At 42.7% G+C, this 20,821-nt stretch overlaps 1 protein-coding gene across 5 annotated transcripts in view; it reads left to right on the top strand.

Moving 5' to 3' along the window:
- LOC118096596 (phospholipase A2 inhibitor alpha-like protein) overlaps positions 1-20,821 on the top strand; it is a 248,253-nt gene that overhangs the window by 212,735 nt on the left and 14,697 nt on the right. The window contains exon 1 of one of the 5 annotated variants that reach the window (XM_088670139.1): positions 4,808-4,856. The exons of the other annotated variants lie outside the window; for them this stretch is intronic. The gene's annotated coding sequence lies outside the window, so the exon portion shown is untranslated. Of the gene's footprint in view, positions 1-4,807; positions 4,857-20,821 lie in introns of those variants that run through there. 5 annotated transcript variants of the gene reach the window in all.

Here is a 20,821-nt window from a genome sequence, read left to right on the forward strand (position 1 = left end):
TTATCTGGGAAGTGCTGGTTGTGCAAGCTCTCCTGAAATCAGCCAGACAGCTAAGCACATTTTGCCCCATTGATAGCAATGGGAGAATCAAACATGTACAGTATTTTCCATTGAACTCAGTGGTAATCTGCAAATGCTTAACTTGGGCTGCACCAGTGCCACTTTTTAGGGTGGAATGTCCATTTAGTATGACATGGGGCTGCTGATGAAAACAGCATCCCTGTGCTACGTTCTCCCCTCCTCTTTCAAAATATGTGATGCTCCTAGGTCATGACATCGTAATGTGTGGCCCCTGCTCCATATCAGCCAACGAGAAAAGTCATTTCTGCAATTATATTTTTTAAAATTTCAACATTTTTAGCATACATAATCAAAACACAGTTACGTCTTTTTTCTTATTTTTGTCAACTTCCCAACCCGTTTTCTGTGTTGTTGTTTCTCTCCTTCTATCTATTAAATCTCTCCTTCTATCTATGTCTCTGCTTTTTAAGATGCTGTCTAGGTTTGTCATTGCTTTTCTCCCAAGAAGCAGGCGTCTTTTAATTTCGTGACTGCTGTCACCATCTGCAGTGATCAAGGAGCCCAAGAAAGTAAAATCTCTCACTGCCTCCATTTCTTCCCCTTCTATTTGCCAGGAGGTGATGGGACCAGTGGCCATGATCTTGGGTTTTTTGATGTTGAGCTTCAGACCATATTTTAATAGATAGAAGGAGAGAAACAACAGACAAAGAGTCGGACACGACTAAACGACTAAACAACAACAACAACATCTATTAAATCACAACCACAGTATAATAATCTAATTACTTCTGTGGCTCATAGCTCAAATCCTGCTCACGAGTTCATCATACTATAGTATTTCTTTAAGTAGTCTGAAAAAGGCATCCAATCTTCCATAAAACACACATCATTAGATTATCTTACTTTTGCTATTATTTTTTTTGCCAGTTCTGCATAATTCATTATCTTACTTATCCATTCTTCTTTGGTGGGAACTTCTTCCTCCTTCCATTTCTGTGCATAAAGAATTCTAGCTGCTGCTGTTGCATACATTAACAACTTCAACAGTTTTGGGGTGGGGGATTTCTGCCCCTGTAATCCCTAACAAAAACACTTCAGGGTTTTGTTTGTTTGTTTGTTTGTTGTTTAGTCATTCAGTCGTGTCCGACTCTTCGTGACCCCATGGACCATAGCACGCCAGGCACTCCTGTCTTGCACTGCCTCCCGCAGTTTGGTCAAACTCATGTTCATAGCTTCGAGAACACTGTCCAACCATCTCGTCCTCTGCCGTCCCCTTCTCCTTGTGCCCTCAATCTTTCCCAACATCAGGGTCTTTTCCAAGGATTCTTCTCTTCTCATGAGGTGACCAAAGTATTGGAGTCTCAGCTTCACGATCTGTCCTTCCAGGGAGCACTCAGGGCTGATTTCCTTAAGAATGGATAGGTTTGATCTTCTAGCAGTCCATGGGACTCTCAAGAGTCTCCTCCGGCACCATAATTCAAAAGCATCAATAATTTCTGCCCCTGTAATCCCTAACAAAAACACTTCAGGGTTTTGTTTGTTTGTTTGTTATACTCATTTTAAACCTTTTTTTAATCTCGTTGGGTATCATTTCCCAAAATACCCTCGCTTTTTTAGAAGACCTCCATGTACGAAAGAAAGATTCAGCTACCTGTTTACACTTCCAGCAATTGTCAGGAGCCAATGAGAGAAGACTTTCTGCATGTTATGCAGGTGTAGAATGCAACACAGGTGCCATTTTTGGAGGCTGGGGCCTGTTGCAAGTTACCTCGCCTTCTGCACGCGACAGTTCCATTCTAGGTTTCCAGCACTAATATTACGACCAGCACGGTGTCATTCCATCAGCCCTGGAGTACAGTTTGTGACACCCTTTGCCAATTCTCAGCTCTTGAGGCTCCTCATTGGTATGCGGTGCAAGCAGAGCACCTCTCTATAACCTTGATAAATTAAAAATTGACTTATCAATATTCAATCATGCCACCTCATTCGTCCATTCCTTTTCTGCCTGGCATTTCTAAGTTGAAATTGGCACTGACCTAAGTAAATGGAATTAAAATTGCATATTCCCCCTTTAAAACTGAAATTAAATCAGTCTGCTACTAATATCATCCTAAAACACCATAGTTTAGCTGAGGTGATATAATGTATAGTGGCAGATGTAATATTAACAAGTGTTCCTTTTCATTACAGCACTGGTCTTCTGGCATTTTATCAAGCATCTGATTTAATATTTCACTGGGGAAGTGAAGCAATGGCAGGTGCTGGCTGTCCAGCGTATTTTGGTATTAAAATTAAATTTACAGACTTCTTGGTAGTTTTTATTTATGAGGCTCTATCACACAGAGAAAGGAGACTTTCAAGTTTTTTCATGCTGGCTGGTTGGTGATTTCTCACACCTGCCTCTCGCTTACCTTTTGCTTCAACTTCTCTCTATTTTAGAATCCATCAAATCAATGTGTCTCCATTCTAAAATCTATTTATTTTAAAGTGATTCACTTTCTGGATACAACTGCGACATAGTTTGCTAGTGTGGAGTCATTCCCAGTTAACAATCTTGGTTAAGGAGACTAAAAACATGAAGCCTGACTTGGTTTCCTCCTGTCGTGGTTTGGAACGTTTAAGCATCATGCTGATGTATCTGAGGCATGCGACTTTTAGAGCTGTCATATTTCACTTTTAGGCTCAGGCATGAAAATTATTGGAATTTGAATGGCACAATAAACATGTGGCATTATCAATTGTAAACAGGGTGGATGCATTTAAAGAGCAGAGTTTCCCCACTGTATACAAATATGTATGATGGTTCTTATTCTTTTATTTATATAGACCATCTATCACTTTGCAATGTTACATGAGCAAAGAACAAGCCCCTGTTGTGCAGTGCTTTCAATCTAAGTTGAGACTATGGGTGAGGATAAGCAAGAGTAACAGATCAGAAGAGAGCAATAGGGAGGGGGGAACTGGGTAATATGGGGTCTGAATGTGAACAAATGCAGTTATATGTAGTTAACCTTAATTATGGTTGAGGGTGAAGGTAAAGGAACCCCTGACCATTAGGTCGAGTCGTGACCGACTCTGGGGTTGCAGCGCTCATCTCGCTTTATTGGCCGAGGGAGCCAGCGTACAGCTTCCAGGTCATGTGGCCAGATCCAATGCTTTTGAAAAGCACTTAGCTCATCTAAAGTACTTATCCCCCTCCCCCCCAAAATGTTTTGGCAGACACAGCCATGAATTTTGAGTCATTCAGATTCCTAAAGGTTTAACTTTGGGATAGGCTCTGCTACCTGAATCCTGCTTCTTTGAGTTAAAAAGGTAAAGGGACCCCTGACCTAGGTCCAGTCGTGACCGACTCTGGGGTTGCGCGCTCATCTCGCATTATTGGCCGAGGGAGCCGGCGTATAGCTTCCAGGTCATGTGGCCAGCATGACTAAGACGCTTCTGGCGAACCAGAGCAGCACACAGAAATGCCGTTTACCTTCCCGCTGTAGCGGTACCTGTTTATCTACTTGTACTTTGATGTGCTTTCAAACTGCTAGGTTGGCAGGAGCTGGGACCGAGCAACGGGAGCTCACCCCATTGCGGGGATTCGAACCTCCGACCTTCTGATCGGCAAGCCCTAGGCTCTGTGGTTTAACCCGCAGCGCCACCTGCTGGTTGAGGACAGAGGGGTAAATCTGAAGGCTTTGTGGAAGAAGCAAACATTGTGTTGCGAGTGGGGAAATCAATCTGTTTCAGACCTGGATTACTTTTGCTTGTGCCAAATTCTGCATTGATCTGCCATGTGTTTGATCTTCATGAAAACCCAGATTTAAATACAATTTTCTCTCAGATGATGCACTTCTGAACTTCGTTTTCTCCTCACAATATGCACTTCTAAATGTATTTTGATAATTTTGAGTAGAGAATGTCGATAAAGCGGCGCAGTTCCCCCCTTACCCCGGCGGCTTGGTGTAGGCTTGGGAATTGCGGGCACTGAATGTCACCCCCCTCAGTGAGGGACACCCAGGGCAGTCTGCCCCCACTGCTCCCCCTTCCTACACCCCTGATCACTAGCTCCCTGCAGTTTGAAAGAAGAGGGAGACCATGCACCTCACAAAGTTGTTCTGTGGGAAAGGCTGTGCAGAGGTCATGATGGAGAAAGGACCAGGCCTTCACTTCTGTGCACAGCACAAAGGAATTTTATATAGATGTTCCATTCATAATTCATTGCATCAAATTTGTACCATGTCGTCTATACTCAAGCTACATTTTGCATGCAAGTTTAAAAACTGAAACAAGAATCAGTTTTGATAGGGGAGCTACCCATTCCGCAACTCCTCCTTGTAGTCTAGTTTATGCTCTCATTGCAATTTAGCAAGGAAAAAAATTGCTAAATTGTTGCTGATTTTGTGAGTGCATCCAGATTTTATGGTTTGGGGATTACATTAAGTATTGTTTTATTGTTCCTTTTAAAAATTAAATTTGATTATCTTTGGTTCTTATTAGTTTTACCCTCCCGGGTTCATCTATAGCAGAAACATTCAGTCTGCTCAGTCAGCACTTTGATACTCTGTAGGAAGTTCCAGAGACAGGTCCTTTTCACTTTATGTATTCTGAATGTATTTATTAGGGGTTGTGCATCAGCTCTGTTGCTTTCCGAATTATGAGTCAGATGGGAACAATTCAGGCAAGTTTATCACATTCCTAAGTCAAATTGCATCATTTAAAAGGTGTCTCAAAAGCCCTGAGTCACTCTGTGGACTTGTGTGCCCTCCAAACACTGCGCTTTTAAAAAGCAAAACAAATTAAGCTATCCCAGAAAATGCTTTAAGCCTGAGTGGGAAGGAACAGAAGAGGTAAGGGAAAATCTTTCATTTGGATGAACAGATCTAGGTTTTAATCAAAGTAAATCTTTTTTCCAGGGCACTCCAATCACAGTTATTCTTTTTTTGGGGTGGGGAAACGGTGAAACTTTGTTTTTTTACATGCATCTAGGCTGGTTCAAGGCCCCCACACCCCATCAGCAAAAACCTTCTAGTTTATTATTTGAAAATTCAGAGAGGAATATTATTTAGATACTGCATAATATTTGTTCCCATTTATAAGTGATAAATAATTAGGCAATAATTGTCAATAGATCAATAATCATTTCCCTATCACCAGGGGGGGGGTATAACATATTTACATATCCAAAAATAATTGTTAGAGGGTCCATAACGATTTGTTTTTCTTCTTATGCGGGTTTCCTATATAAATTATGCTCAAAGCAGTTCAGAGTCTGTAAACCCAAACATCAAAATGTCAGTTCTGCAACAATTGTAAATGTAAATATGCCAAATATGTAAATACACCAAATGTATCAAAACATTGCCGAAGGCTACAATTCTAGCCCCATTTGCTTGGGAGTAAGGCACACTGAATTCAGTAAGACTAACTTCTGGATAGACCTGATTAGAACTGCACTTATATTGGTAGCTAGCAAAATGACAACATTCAACTAAGTAACTGGTTGAATGCTCCTCCTATGTCTCAGATCTACACAGAAGTAAATCTCATTAAGTTCAATGGCAGTCACTCCCAGGGAAACCCTAAATTTCCCTAAGCATGTCACACTCAAAACATCCTTTGATAAATGAGAAAGATGATCACAAAAGCAACCATATTTAGCTAGCCAACAAACTAATGTATACCAATAAAATATCGGCAGAAAAAATGTGAAGATCAAAATGTACTATGATTAACACAAGTTATGTGCTTCAAAATCTGTCAAATAGGTGGAATTAGGATAAAGCAGTGGAAAGTACATGCATCTCAGAGAGCATCAGAGAACACCAGAAACCTCTCTCTAATTTTTTGTCCCTTTAACCACACCCCTAGCCCCTCCCAAGGGAGTTCACCAAGACTCACGAACAATGCAGTGGTAGAGTTTGACAATCAACAGCTTTTGAGATCCCACACCAACCAAAAGCATTACTGTCAAGACAAGAGACACAAACAAGTCTGAAGCATTCACATTCCAAATGGCAATGGAACCAGTTGACATTCAAAGTGAATAATTGCATCCTAGTCTTAAAAGTTCTCATAGAGATTTTGCCTATTTGCAGCTATTTCAATGTTGCCGGGGGGGGGGGGGTGAAAGCTCTTCTTGCCAGTCATACTGGGTTTGGGAAGTGCTCAGAAGCAGTGAGAAACTCAGAACCAAGTTAAAAACGTGCCCTTACCCATCACTTTGTCCTCACCACAATGCGCTTGCCAGGTCATAATACATTCTCATTGTGAGTGTGCTGGTGAGCACAGTTGTTGACCTCAAGTATGTTTCCCACCAGAGAACAACTCTTCATGGGATGGAAAGGGATGGGCTTCTGAAAGACCTTAAAGCACATCTGAAGCAGGGCCTCTGCGCAGAGCTTCCTATGCACTGCCACATAATTCATCACCTAAAAAGAAGAAGAGTGAAAATATAATAAATTAGGGTATATCTGCTGGGGTCTTGCATTACTTTCTCCTAGATAGTAAGGAGGGGCAGTTGCCCATTCCTGCACCATGCAGAGAGAAAACCTATAGCAGACAATGTACAAATCTAGGCGTAGGAGATCCCTTTCCTGCATCCGCATTTTTGCCTTGGAGAATGAAGTGCATTATTTCAGTTTTGTCTCTTGTTTTTGAAATAAAGAATCATTTCATGAGAGATCTCCAAATCCATAATCTGTTCTTTTAACGATGGGATGTTTTAATGTGTTTTTGCAGCTTACCCAGACCTTGTGCATATTTGCTCTGTGCAGTAAATATTACCCTTGGCTTTACTCTTGAAGTGTCTATTGCTAGCAATTACTTCCCAGGAAAAATTCAGTGTAATATAAATGAATAGTATAGATATAGTTTTTTTATCTGCTGGAAGCAGAGCCATGTTTCATTTTCTCATTCATTCCCAAGTACTGCCTGGGAACTGATGGGTTTGGTCGGTATTTACTGATATGTGGAAAATTAACTTTCTATTCACTGGTTGGAATTTGCTCTGCCACCAGCGATGGGAGATTGATGTTGGGGGAGAGTGATTAGTGTTCTGACAGTAAGACAATGGTTGTTCCTGACCCTTGCTTGGCCTTTCATACACCTCATTGCATCCTGATCCATAGAAGGAGCTGAGCTGACTTTTTCTCACTTTGTGTGGGTGCCACAGAGGGAGAGGCTGCCTGTGAGTTAGTTACCAAAGACCCTAGGACGTTCCTTCACAAGGAATGGCTATTTAGTCGGAAGAGAGACAGGTCTTTGAAAATTGGGATTAAAGGGCATTCTAACCTTTCTTTGCAGCAACCAACTTCTCAGAGGTAGCCAGTGAAGCAACCAAGTGGCAGAAAAGAATTTAGTTAGAGGAAAACACCTTGGAGCATAGGGGCCGTGGGGGCTTAAAAGGTAAAGGTAAAGGGACCTAAGATGTTGGCTTATTCAAGGGACTTCCAAGCAATCTCTCAAACCTAAGTCTTGTTATCTTGGTAGGGAAAACCAGTAGGTGCTGATGGCGGCCAGCTTTCCTTTTTTTCTGAGATGCTCAGCAGCTCTCGGAAAATTAAGCTTGTTATCATAATTGCTCCTGGGGAGAAGGTGCCGACACGTTCATTCATTTCCATGCTGGCATACTGTGAGATGGCAAACACAGAATTATGACCTTGCACCTGGCTTGAGCAGGAGAAGAAACTGGACCCCGGGGAACTTTGCATTTTCATGCAGATACAAAAAAAAAAAAACTAACTGGGAGATCTTAAGAAGTGATTGCCCAAGTTTAATTTTCTTTCTGAATAAATAACCTCTTCTCTCCAAAAGTGGTTCCAGGGTGTAAAATCTCATTTAATTGCATCTAGCCATGATATAATTTATAGCGAAAGTAAAAAGGCATAAAATGCCACCCCCAACAGAATTCCTATCTTATATGAGGCTCTGCAGGTGTCAGATATAAAGCTTTTAAAGAACAAAAAGGAACCAGTAGCAATTATTCCATTTCCACACTGGTGGCATGTTGCCAGAATCCAATAATATTTGAAGGAGCTGGTACCTTTTAGGGGATATAAAATGTGGGTCTGTACTATCGACTGGTGAATCACAGTAGATAACCATTGTCAGCCAGTTTCCTGGGTTGCTGAAATTATTATTTTAAAACATCACAGATCTGACCTTCAGCTTTTAAAACAAATTTGTATATTGGTGTTGGCTAGCACTAGAAGTTTCAGACTGATTTTTTTGCTTATCCTTCACTGAACTTTCTTTTCTGACTGGTACTGACTGGTACTGCATAGCAACCCCAATCCAGCTAAAAGCAGCCATGACTAAGCCCAATCCAAAGCCTTGGGATATTTGTTGTTGTTTAGTCGTTTAGTCGTGTCCAACTCTTCGTGACCCCATGGACCAGAGCATACCAGGCACTCCTGTCTTCCACTGCCTCCCGCAGTTTGGTCAAACTCATGTTCGTAGCTTCGAGAACACTGTCCAACCATCTCGTCCTCTGTCGTCCCCTTCTCCTTGTGCCCTCAATCTTTCCCAACATCAGGGTCTTTTCTAGGGAGTCTTCTCTTCTCATGAGGTGGCCAAAGTATTGGAGCCTCAGCTTCAGGACCTGTCCTTCCAGTGAGCACTCGGGGCTGATTTCCTTAAGAATGGATAGGTTTGATCTTCTTGCAGTCCATGGGACTCTCAAGAGTCTCCTCCAGCACCATAATTCAAAAGCATCAATTCTTCGGCGATCAGCCTTCTTTATGGTCCAGCTCTCACTTCCATACATCACTACTGGGAAAACCATAGCTGTAACTATACAGACCTTTGTCGGCAAGGTGATGTCTCTGCTTTTTAAGATGCTGTCTAGGTTTGTCATTGCTTTTCTCCCAAGAAGCAGGTGTCTTTTAATTTCATGACTGCTGTCACCATCTGCAGTGATCACGGAGCCCAAGAAAGTAAAATCTCTCACTGCCTCCATTTCTTCTCCTTCTACTTGCCAGGAGGTGATGGGACCAGTGGCCATGATCTTGGTTTTTTTGATGTTGAGCTTCAGACAATATTTTGTGCTCTCCTCTTTCACCCTCATTAAAACGTTATTAAATTCCTCCTCACTTTCTGCCATCAAGGTTGTGTCATCAGCATATCTGAGGTTGTTGATATTTCTTTCGGCAATCTTAATTCCGGTTTGGGATTCATCCAGTCCAGCCTTTTGCATGATGAATTCTGCATATAAGTTAAATAAGCAGGGAGACAATATACAGCTTTGTTGTACTCCTTTCCCAATTTTGAACCGATCAGTTGTTCCATATCCAGTTCTAACTGTACCTTCTGGTCCCACATAGAGATTTCTCAGGAGACTGATGAGGTGATCAGGCACTCCCATTTCTTTAAGAACTTGCCATAGTTTGCTGTGGTCGACACAATCAAAGGGTTTTGCATAGTCAATGTAGCAGAAGTAGATGTTTTTCTGGAACTCTCTAGCTTTCTCCATAATCCATTTCTCTGTTATCATGAGTGTGTGCATATCGTGATTACATTGATAGATGTACCCCTGAAGCTTTGGACATCATATCCCAACAGTTTCATGGAGCTCAGGGATTGGGGTCCCTTTTCATCCTGAGGGCAGCCTTCCAGGGGCCAGATGCCTGGTGCTGATGCTGGATGAGACCAGAGCAAAAAGTAGGTGGACGTGACTCTTACTTTTGCACAGCAGGCTGCATTTCAGCTATGGAAAGGCCAGAGTTTTCTACATACCCATGCTCCATCCAGGCTAACAAAAGGCATTTTCATGGTTCAGTGACACATTCCGGTCAAGGCAAAGCACTTGGGGAGGGTGTGGAACAGAGCCAAGGAAAAGTGTGGCATGGGGGGATTCCCAAGGGTCAGGTGGAGACATTTCACACCCCTCACCAAGCCAGAGGTTTCCCACCTCTGGTGTCGATGCTTAAACAGCATGGGGGGGGACAACATGGAACCCTGCAGAACCCTGTAAGTCAAATGTCACAAGGATGAGCCATTGTCTGTCAATACCACTTCTTCAAACCTACCCACCAGGAAGAATCAGAATCACTATAAAAGAGTGGCTTAGAAGCATATGGATTTTATCAGAAGCCATTGAGAAGTCCAGGGTAACCAACAGGAACACACTCCCCTTGTGGCAAGGCCATGTCTCTGAAACAAAGGGAGGAAGCCAGCATACCGTATCACATGAAGCTGATAAAAAGCATCCCTGGCTAATGCCGCCACTTGGTTATCCAACAGAACAGGATGCCAGAAGGATGCCCAAGAAGTGCCCCTGATGCAGTAGCATAGCACATATATGCGATCCAGTAGAGATGCCAGGGGACCTATTTGGTCAGAAAATTCTAAGAAAACTGACCAGATTCATGCTTCCCAGACTACTACATGGATCAGAATGCAGTTACCCTTTGATTTTCCCTCTTCTCTGAATGTTGTGATATATTTTGTGTTTGTGTGTGTGTGTTTTTTTAATTTACCAAAAAACACATGTAAATGCTTGCATATACAAGCAATATTTGGTTTTTGGTTAAAATGTGTGCAAAATCTCATTTTTAAAAACATCAAATCGATATGGAAATGGGACATAACATGCAAAACTGAAATGGACCAGAAAAATAAACTGATCCATCCAGATCGATGCTCCAGCTATCATTGCTTCTGTTCTCCGTTCTGGGTTCCATTTCAACTTCTCATCCACCCTCATCCACATTGGCCACAGCTTCCAGACATCCATTCAGAACCATGGCAACTGATCCTGCTTGCTTAGTTAAAGTAATACTGTGTAGAGCTAGGTGGTATCAGCATGCCAGAGACATCCAGACACAAAGCTCTGGACAATCTCTCCTTCTGCCTGAAGGTCCCCGATTGTGTGAACAAGCCTTCAGTTGTTGTAACATGCTGTGGAATTGCTTTTTTGCTTTTCTCTCTGGTTGTGAGATGCATTCCCTTGATGTCGCTGAAACTGTTGGAGTGACAGATGATTGGAGGGATGTGCGTGTTGGGCCAGTGAAGCATTTAACTGCATTGCTGTCAAGGGAATCCTTTGTTCAATCACACACATTTTCTGCCCCTTAGAGATGGAAGTTCCATAATCGCCATACATGGGAACAAAAGCACCACTTCTGATGCTTATTACATATCTCAAGAAAGGCATTGCTGTGTCCATGTTGCCTTATTTCTGAAAGGAGCCATGAAGATCAAAGTCCCCTATCCTAGATATTCTAATTCTACATCAACCACATTCAATCTTCACTGTAGCCATTCTCTTCCATAATTTCATTTCTGGGTATTTCTATCTCTCTTCCAGCATCTTTTTTTGGAGGGGAAAGCATGGGTCTAATTAGACCAGTAGCAAACACCTGACGCCATGTGTGCCATTTCTCCCAAAACTTGGGGAAGTTAATTCTGAATACATCCAAGGGTGAATCTTGCTGAGAATTTTGCCATCTCTACTGAAGTCTTTGCTCTCCCTTACCAAAATCTTTGGGTAGAGCCTGACAGCAAAGTGTTTGAAATTTGGACAGTTATAACCTTTTCCTCTATTTTAGCCAGTGCGAGTTGGTGCGGTGTAATGGCTCAGAGATAGAACTGTGAAACTGAAACTCCCAAATTTGAATCTGGGTGCATAGGCATTGCTTTGAAAAATACTTTGTGCGTTATAAATGCAAGATATTAATAACAGCAGCTGCTAAACATAACCCAAGGAGGCCTGATCCTATACTTTGCTTTACAGATGGATATGTGTATGTTTATGTAAATAGTGTATATTTGATAGAGGCTCAACCTGGACAGTACTATAGCTAGTGTGTGGAATTACTTGCCTGAATGCTTCCCAATTGGGGGAAGGGGGTTTCCCTTTACAAAGGAACAATAGCAAGTCAGAGAAAGAGGTTAGCGTTCTCCCAGATGTGGTAGTGTCATGTATACAAGTAAATCTAAGGCTAAACTCTTCTCAATTTTAATGAACATTTTTCTGTTGTTTTTGACACTTTTGAGAGACTGCCTGACTATTCATTTCCATTGACCTGTATTTCTATTCAATTGACTTAATGTATTCTAGTGATATCATCGTGTAGTAGCCAAATCCTGATACGGTAGGCTTGGTGTTGTTGTGATGTTATCAGTTCACTGTGTGATGCTTGATTGAGTGGGGTCATGTGACTATCTCAGGAAGCACTGGCTTTGATGATGTTCTTACATAGCCAAACTTGAAACAGTACTCTTGTGTTATCTTCCCATTTACTGTATTATCCCTGGTGGTTTAGGATTATCCATGTGACTAATCCAAGAAGGAGAAAGAAACAGCAGGCGGGAGAAAACAGTGCTGAGAAGTAGCAGCAGCGGAAAGTTATTTTTAGAAAATGTTTCACATAAATCATGACTCTTCCCCCCCCTCCAAATTGAAATTGGAGAATATTTGGCAGTGTTTTACTCCTATGGGGGCATCCCTATATGTAGCTCCCTGCCCTTGCAGTTTGAGATGGTCCAGTCCTGGGAAAAGTTAAAAACTGGTTTGGTGGATTTAATTTATACTGTATTCCCCTTTTCAGATCCAAAGATTCTCACCCCCCCTGTGGTGCACAATGATATAAACAACAATTAAAACCATATAGAATTCCACTGAGTTCATAAACTGGCCCCAAGTCATATATGTCAGCCTTTATTTAAGAACAATGATTTAGCTAAATATGCATAACAGCTGCCTGAGTTCTATACTAGCCTGCATATTTCCAAGTTCAACTTGATGATGGATATTTGGGGACTCTGGTGGGGGTGCACTTCTCAAAATCACAGAGCTTTCTTTGCAACATTAGAAATGTGAAGCTGGAGCACTGATTCCCCTGAGGGAACAGATATTCTGAGTTTTTCTGAGTCCCGTATTAGATACAGACTGCTGTCATGGACACACACCAAAGCAAGAGCAAATACCCTCATAAAAGAAGTTATGCTAAATAAAAAAGGGGAGCTATTTTAATGGTGTTTATTTTTAATACCTGTCCATATTTATTCATGGGGGTGCTGCTTCCTAGGTAACATTGTGTCCTCGCAGGTCAGCCATTTGTTGTTTAGAATTCAGAGTTTTTTCATAGCTTTATAAAAGGCCATTGTTCCCCCACCACACTCACATTGCTATTCTAAAAAGTCGACAGTCCTTGGGGTTTGATGCTGTTCTAAGGATCTTCTTTTGATGCCATGTAAGGCATCTTATTTGGGTCAGCAAACCACAATGTCTGTACCCTTTGTCAGTGGCTGATTTTATAGCGGCCTGTCAAGTTAAACTGTTCAGATTCAGCATGAATACTCTCGTCTCTGAATGCACAGGCAGGTAGTGCTGTCTCAGTGAGCGGTATACATAAAGCACATGTTTGAACAATCATGGTGGTGGTTCCTGCATAGAAACCCTTGTGCAAAGAAGGCACATAACACTTGGCTTCTTGGTTTCTTTTTTTTTTTTTTTTTGCCCATCCTCCTTTCAAAGAGGAAGCTCATCTAACTAAAGGAGATGCCTGCAGAAGGAGATATACAGCTGTGTCTGGTCAGTTGCGTTTTTCTACCACTTAAGTACCACATTGGGTAGAGGAAGAAAGGAAGGCTGGAAGGAAGGCTGGTTTGCCTTGTCAATCCACATTGAGCACCACTAAGCACAGCCATATGAGTAAGATTCTCCTATTTTTGATAGCTTAATGGTTGGCTTTCGGGGGGGGGGGTCTTTTTACCCTTTTTAGATAGATCATTAACAAATGTTTAGAGAATACAGTTGTAGATATTGAGAAACATTTTGAGAAGTTACACAATTTATTATATATGTATCTACATTTATTTGTTTTTATTAAAAAATAGAATTTAGAATTTTCATTAAGTTTTCATTAGATTCTGAAGCACATCCTGTTAAAACCTGGAAGCTCTAAGCCAGGCATCGGCCAGATGGAGCCCACGGAGGCCGTTTATCCGGCCCACGAGCCGCCCGGCCACTGCGCCCTGCTGCGCTAAACCAGCGCAGCGCAGCATTGGGACTCACCGAGTGGTGCCAAAAATGGCTTCTGCGCATGTCAGGAAACGATCCGGCCCATGGCCGGAAAACGTTGCCGACGCCTGCTCTAAGTGCTAGCTAGTCTTTCCACATCCATGCTTCCAACCTTCTTAGTAGGAGTTAGAAGCCAATTTCCCTCTCAGACTGAACACTTACAAGCACGTCTGTCATATCGCCTCCCTCACCCAAGTCTTCTGCTCACAACTCCTTGGGAAGCAGAGGCATCACCCCTGTGTCCTTTAAGCATCTCGCAATGCCCCCTTCAGTAAGGCAGATTAAGGTGGGAGAAAGTGACTAGCCAAGGAGCTTCATGGCTGAATGAGGGTTTGAATCCAGACTTCGCCTATTGCAGTCCGGCATCTATGCACTTCAGCGCACTGACTGTGCAGGTTTACCTAAGCATATCATAATTACCTATGAATGTAATTATGGATTAACCGTGGAAATTGCCCGTTGGCTTTAGGGAAGTTTTCTAAGAGTTGTGTTTTTTCAGGTGGCCATTTACCCAGCATGCTCCCCCACCCCTCCTGTAACAATTTCTATTAGAAATTCCTCTATAAACAGCGCAGAACACAGCCAGGAAGCTTCCATTCATGGGCCATTATCATGCAATTGTTCTGACTGACACAATTCACAAACACAGCTGAAGAAAAACAACAACGTATAAGAGGGTGGTATGGGGCATTATTGAAAGTTACATGGTAAAGGCGCTGTTGCATTTAACGCGCAGTACATACACATAAGCTTTTGTCACACTGTTGTCTCTGGTCAAACAGGCTTTGAAATATCCCCAAAACCTGTAACACCTATTCTCTCAGAGGTAATAATGGAGTGAGAATACTCACCATGGTCAACAACTCTTTCATACCACCTTCAAGACTCAGAAATTTTTTGTCATATGCAAGATGAAGGGCAAGTGGAAGAAATGGGTGGATGTTGTGTGAAACAAGAAGTATGGAATGATGAGTAGGGTATAACCTAGAATATATTATCACTAACGCTGAGGAAAGAAGATGTGCAATTTGCCTGTTTCTTGTCCAGCGCCAGCAAGAAATAAGCCATGTCCTCCTTGCACTGAGGCTAACGGGACTGTAGGTAACAGCTGGCGTTTCTTCAGCTGACTTCATTCTAATATTTCTTCATCTATATTTTAAAGCACTTTGCCGCTCATGAATTTTAGGTAGCGTCTTATTACTCCTTAGTTCCTCATGAAATAATAATTCACTGGGGACAAAGTCCAACTCAAATACTGCTACGTTTGGGCTCATCCTGATAAAATCGAAATGAAACATTTTTGAAAGCTACAGTTACCATGCTGAAGATTGATTTAATTTTTTGTTAAATCACAAAAACCTGCAAACTGGCTTTTTTGCTTGCAGGAGAAAATTCTCCTGTTTTGTTTGCTTGCAGGAGAAAATTGCTCCCTGGCCCCGAGTATGCCGACTGAGTGAACCATAGCAAGGTAAATACGCAAACTCTTCCGCTCCCTTACTGAGCGAGCCCTAACAGACTGGGTGGGTGGGAAATCCCATGATGAACTCCCCAAAAAGTGGCTTACATGGCATTGCCCTGTTAAAAATGGCAGGGGCAGGCCTGGTTCTGACCCACCCACCCCCCGTGCCTGATGGACCTGATGATTGGGCCATCCCTGTAGGTCTGGCACAGCTGGGACGGGTGGCACCTGATATCCCACCCACCCACGGCTGCGCAGGAATAAGACGAACCCCTTGAGACCAGGCCACAGCCAGCCGCCACGGTCATAGAGAGGAGCATCTCCTTGGCCAAAAGGCAGCACAAATTTTTCAAATAGACAAATAAGTAAATAATATGGTTAGGGAAGACTGAGCTCGAAAGAAAGTAATTAAGTGGGCTGCTCTGAGGTCTGCATTTTTCATTCTTCTTGAGAATGAAGCCAAAGCATGGACCAACATTGGTTAATTTGATGGATGGGTGGATAATTCCACACTCCATTTCATTTCCTTCTGGTTTGTCAAACTCGCCTCCTCACCCTCCACCCACCCACCTCTGGCAGATTGGCAAGTGGGATTATTAAAGGTTGAACTATTGTGATTTCCCAAGGAGGTGACCTCTTGAGTGGTGCAAAAAGTTCATCCTGCCTGGAATGGGTTGAAAGATGGTTAACTGGTAAATTGCAATGACTGGGAAAGTGGCTCAGTCCCCATGGTGACACGGATGCTGAATCAGCCTACCATCAATGTGCCATTGTAACATTGATTTGCCACTGGAAAATGGTTGATAAAACATTAAACATTAAAAAAAAAACTTTCCTATACAGGGCTTCCTTTGGATGTCTTCTAAAAGTTGTAAAGTTATTCATGTCCTTGGCTTGGAGGTTGTGTAACTCCATAGCTTCCAACGTTTCTCCAATGAGAGGGCTCCCCCTGCCTTTTTTAAAAAATTCTTAGCCACCACTTTTCTAGAATATAATCTTCAGACTCCATTGTTCACTTAGCAAAGGTGAAATTTGTTCCTTCAAAAATCCTTCGCTGCCTTCCCTTCCCTTTTAAGTTAACTTCCCCCACAAGCAAGCAAGCAAGCAACAAGCAAGAATGAATGAATGAATGAATGAAGCTAAGGGAACCATTTTCCTGTGTTTTTAAAAGATTGCTTTTGGTGAAGGCATTTAGCTGAGAGAGATGTGGACTGATAGCAGAGCAAGGCCTTAAAAAGGCACTGTGGGGATAACAAAGAAAGTGCAATCAGCTTGTCAATAGAAGCTGGATTCGGATTCAGCCAGGTGACAGAAATGGATAATTGACAAGTGCTCCGCAGTTGAAATCCCATGAAATATTTGGTTTAGAGTGCCCCCTAGTGGTTCCATTAATTCCCTGTTGTCTAATTGCAACATTACTGGAATGGCAATTTTTGCGCTGCTCTCTCTTGCTCAGCAAAAAATGTCAAATTTATTTCAGAAGCAAAGGATTGCAGCTGTTCTACATTATGAGCTTTTCAGGTAACCCCCTCCCTCTTTTCCCATTTTCATCAGCAGTGGCAGTGAGAAGTATACAGAAAACAGAGTTATTTAAATGCTGTCTCAGGGAAGGTTCTGTTCTATAAGTAGCTGAATTACTCAGCCATGCTTGCAAAATGATCCTCTTCTTCTCCTTGCTTAATAAATTGTTATTTTGAGTTGCCTTTTCCTCCTTCCTATGCTTTACTGTAAAATAGTTCTTGTGCCATAGGCACATTTATGTGGGTAGTTTTTAATCTGTTTTCATGGTATCTGTGTTTCTGACCATGTCAAGTCCTAGTGATAATCTCTGCTTGTCGTCTCTGGTGAATGTATTTGCTATAAGTCATTTCCTTCAAAGTGGGCCATTTTAAAAAGCGGAATCACCCTTGGGTCAATTTTAAGCTGATAACACGATCTAGGCAATCATTTCCCATGAAGTATCCTAAGACTACAATTGTTCATCCAGTTGTCTGAAGGGAGTTATTTACTTGTTAAAGGTAAAGGTAAAGGGACCCCTGACCATTAGGTCCAGTCGTGACCGACTCTGGGGCTGCGCGCTCATCTCGCATTATTGGCCGAGGGAGCCGGCGTTTGTCCGAAGACAGCTTCCAGGTCATGTGGCCAGCATGACAAAGCTGCTTCTGGCGAACCAGAGCAGCACATGGAAACGCCGTTTACCTTCCCGCTGTAGCGGTTCCTATTTATCTACTTGCATTTTGACGTGCTTTCGAACTGCTAGGTTGGCAGGAGCTGGGACCAAGCAATGGGAGCTCACCCCGTCACAGGGATTCGAACCGCCGACCTTCTGATCAGCAAGCCCTAGGCTCAGTGGTTTAACCACAGCGCCACCTGGGTCCTATTTACTTGTTAAGTACATGATACTCAACAGAGTTATATGAAAAAGATAGGTCTCTGCCCCACTGAGTTTACACATCAAATCAGTGTTCAGTGTTTCCATTGCAGAAGAGGCAGCATCATTTTCAAGGACCACATCCTTTAAAAAGTCTTTCATTTAAGCCAGAAACCCTTCCTGCTTACAAAGACTCGTTTAAGTCTGGCAGAATTATTCATGACTTACTCCCAAGCAAGTTAACATGAGGCTGCAGCCTTTGATCCATTTAGACAGAGGCAGATTTAGGGGAGTGTGACTGGTTCAACCGCACTCGGCACAGGGGACATCGCAACTATGATGTAGAATGGAGTGGTGGAGGCAGAGGGGCGGCAAATTTTGGCATTGCACAGGGGCTCTGCTGAAATTTGAGACCTCAAGGTCTGCTACTGAGTTAGATCAACATGCCTGAAGTGCTTAAATGCTGCCTGTATTTTCCAGGGCAGCCTGCTGTCTTTCTAGGCAGGAACATTTGGATCCTTAAGTAAGAACGTAATCACTATAGAAACTGCAGCAGAAACTCTGACTTATACACGGTGCCGTTCTAGGAGGAAATGCTAGCTTAAGGAGATACAAAAATAAAGCCCCCTTTAAAAGAGGATAATATTTGAAAGGAAACACCCGTTATTTGGGGGCTTTTGATATGTCAATTCCTCTGTTCCTATGAAGGCTGCGTACATACATACAATCTGCAACACCTGCATGAATCTTTGTGGGCCATCATTCTGCTTCTGAAAGGGAGCTTTCTTCTCCCCACTCCTTTTTTACTACCTCAACCCACACATAAAAAATATTTGTTCCAACTAAAATATTGATGTATTCTAGCCATTTTGAAGTTCAATGGTGGGCAGATCCTTGTGTGTCCTTTTGTGTCCTTGTAGGCCACCTTTTAACTCCTCCATTTTGAGATAAGCCCAGCAACTGTGTCCAGTTCTGGGCACCACAGTTCAAGAAGGATACTGACAAGCTGGAATGTGTCCAGAAGAGGGCAACCAAAATGGTCAAAGGCCTGGAAACGATGCCTTATGAGGAACGGCTTAGGGAGCTGGGTATGTTTAGCCTGGAGAAGAGAAGGTTAAGGGGTGATATGATAGCCATGTTCAAATATATAAAGGGATGTCATATAGAGGAGGGAGAAAGGTTGTTTTCTGCTGCTCCAGAGAAGCGGACACGGAGCAATGGATTCAAACTACAAGAAATAAATTTCCACCTAAACATTAGGAAGACATTCCTGACAGTAAGAGCTGTTCGGCAGTGGAATTTGCTGCCAAGGAGTGTGGTGGAGACTCCTTCTCTGGAGGTCTTTAAGCAGAGGCTTGACAGGCATATGTCAAGAATGCTTTGATGGTGTTTCCTGCTTGGCAGGGGGTTGGACTGGATGGCCCTTGTGGTCGCTTCCAACTCTATGATTCTATGAACTGTGAAGGACAGGGTGGTCTCAAGCACCCTAAGAGATAAATAACACAGTTTAACCTAACTGTTAAAAACGGGGCAAACCTTGGTTACAGCTCCTGGTTTGTTTGAAGAGAGCTGAACCACGAACCCAGGTTCAGACAACATGCTAAGCAAAGCCATAGCTTAGTTCAGCACAACAGCAGAATGATCCAAGGAGAAGCAACACAAATGCAACCCTCTCTGGAAGCCCACACCTTTGTTCATTCACACTAAAGGTAAAGTTAAGTCCAGCCGCGAACGGCTCTGTGGTTGCAGCACTCATCTCACTTTACAGGCTGAGGGAGCTGGCGTTTGTCCGCTCCGCAGACAGTTTTTCCAGGTCATGTGGCCAGCATGACCAAGCCACTTCTGGTGCAACGGAACACCAACACCAGAGCAGTGCATGGAAATGCTGTTTACCTTCCTGCTGGAGCAGTACCTATTTATCTACTTGCACTTTGACGTGCTTTCGAACTGCTAGGTTGGCAGGAGCTGGGACCGAGCAACGGGAGCTCACCCCGTCACGGGGATTCGAACTGCCGACCTTTTTATTGGCAAGCCCAAGGCTCAGTGGTTTAGACCACAGTGCCACCCGTGTCCCTATTCACACTAAACCATGGTTTAATTTAGCATTATGGGTGAACCGAGCCAATCTGAATGCCCAAGCAAGCTTGTCTCATGTACTCAGTGAATAGACTTAATTCGCTATCAAAGAGGCACAGTGCAGGCTATTTGGGCATAGGAATGAGACCGCTCAACTGGGCTCCTATATGGTGCAGTGTATAGCACATTGATGTATGATATGGTTGCTATACCACCCCAAAGACTGTCTCTACTTCCATTCCTTGGGGTGAGAGATAATGGGTGTCTGAGCATTGACCCCAGTGAATTACCATGTGCAGGTCATCCCACTATTCATTAGACCTGTTCCATCTGTATAGTAGTCTGGTCAGGTTCAGAGTTGTATGTTTGTTTGACCTAGGCCTCCTGTCTCCTGATCCAAGCCTGAAGCTATTATCTCCTGGGCCCACAATATGATCCATAACGAAGAAACTTTAAAGTAGGGATTGCAAAACAAAAACAAAAATCTTGCTCCTTTCTTAATTGGTCACTACAGATCTTTTGCTGTAAGCATTGCTGTACTTTTTGCATTTCATTTTTGTCTGAATTTACTCTTTGGTATGCACCATGGGTATATATGGTTCTCAATTTATCTGCAAAGCCGAATGTGCAGTTTTTGTGAGGACAGGGTTTTCTAAGGCCTCACATTCATTTTTAACCTAGAAATGACACATGTTGTTACTCTTTTTTTTTTAAAAAAAGCATGTTTTATGAGTGTGTAAGCCTGATCAAAGAATCTTAGAGTTGGAAGGCTCCCAAGGGTCATCTAGTGCAACCCCCTGCTAAAGCAAATGATGAGTATGATCAAACAAAAGATTTTACGTGTGTAAGCCTCATCTCCTGGGAGGAAGGAAATCAAATTTCC

Source organism: Zootoca vivipara, chromosome 5, assembly GCF_965207765.1.
Source record: "Zootoca vivipara chromosome 5, rZooViv2.hap1.1, whole genome shotgun sequence".
NCBI classification, from domain to species: domain Eukaryota; kingdom Metazoa; phylum Chordata; class Lepidosauria; order Squamata; family Lacertidae; genus Zootoca; species Zootoca vivipara.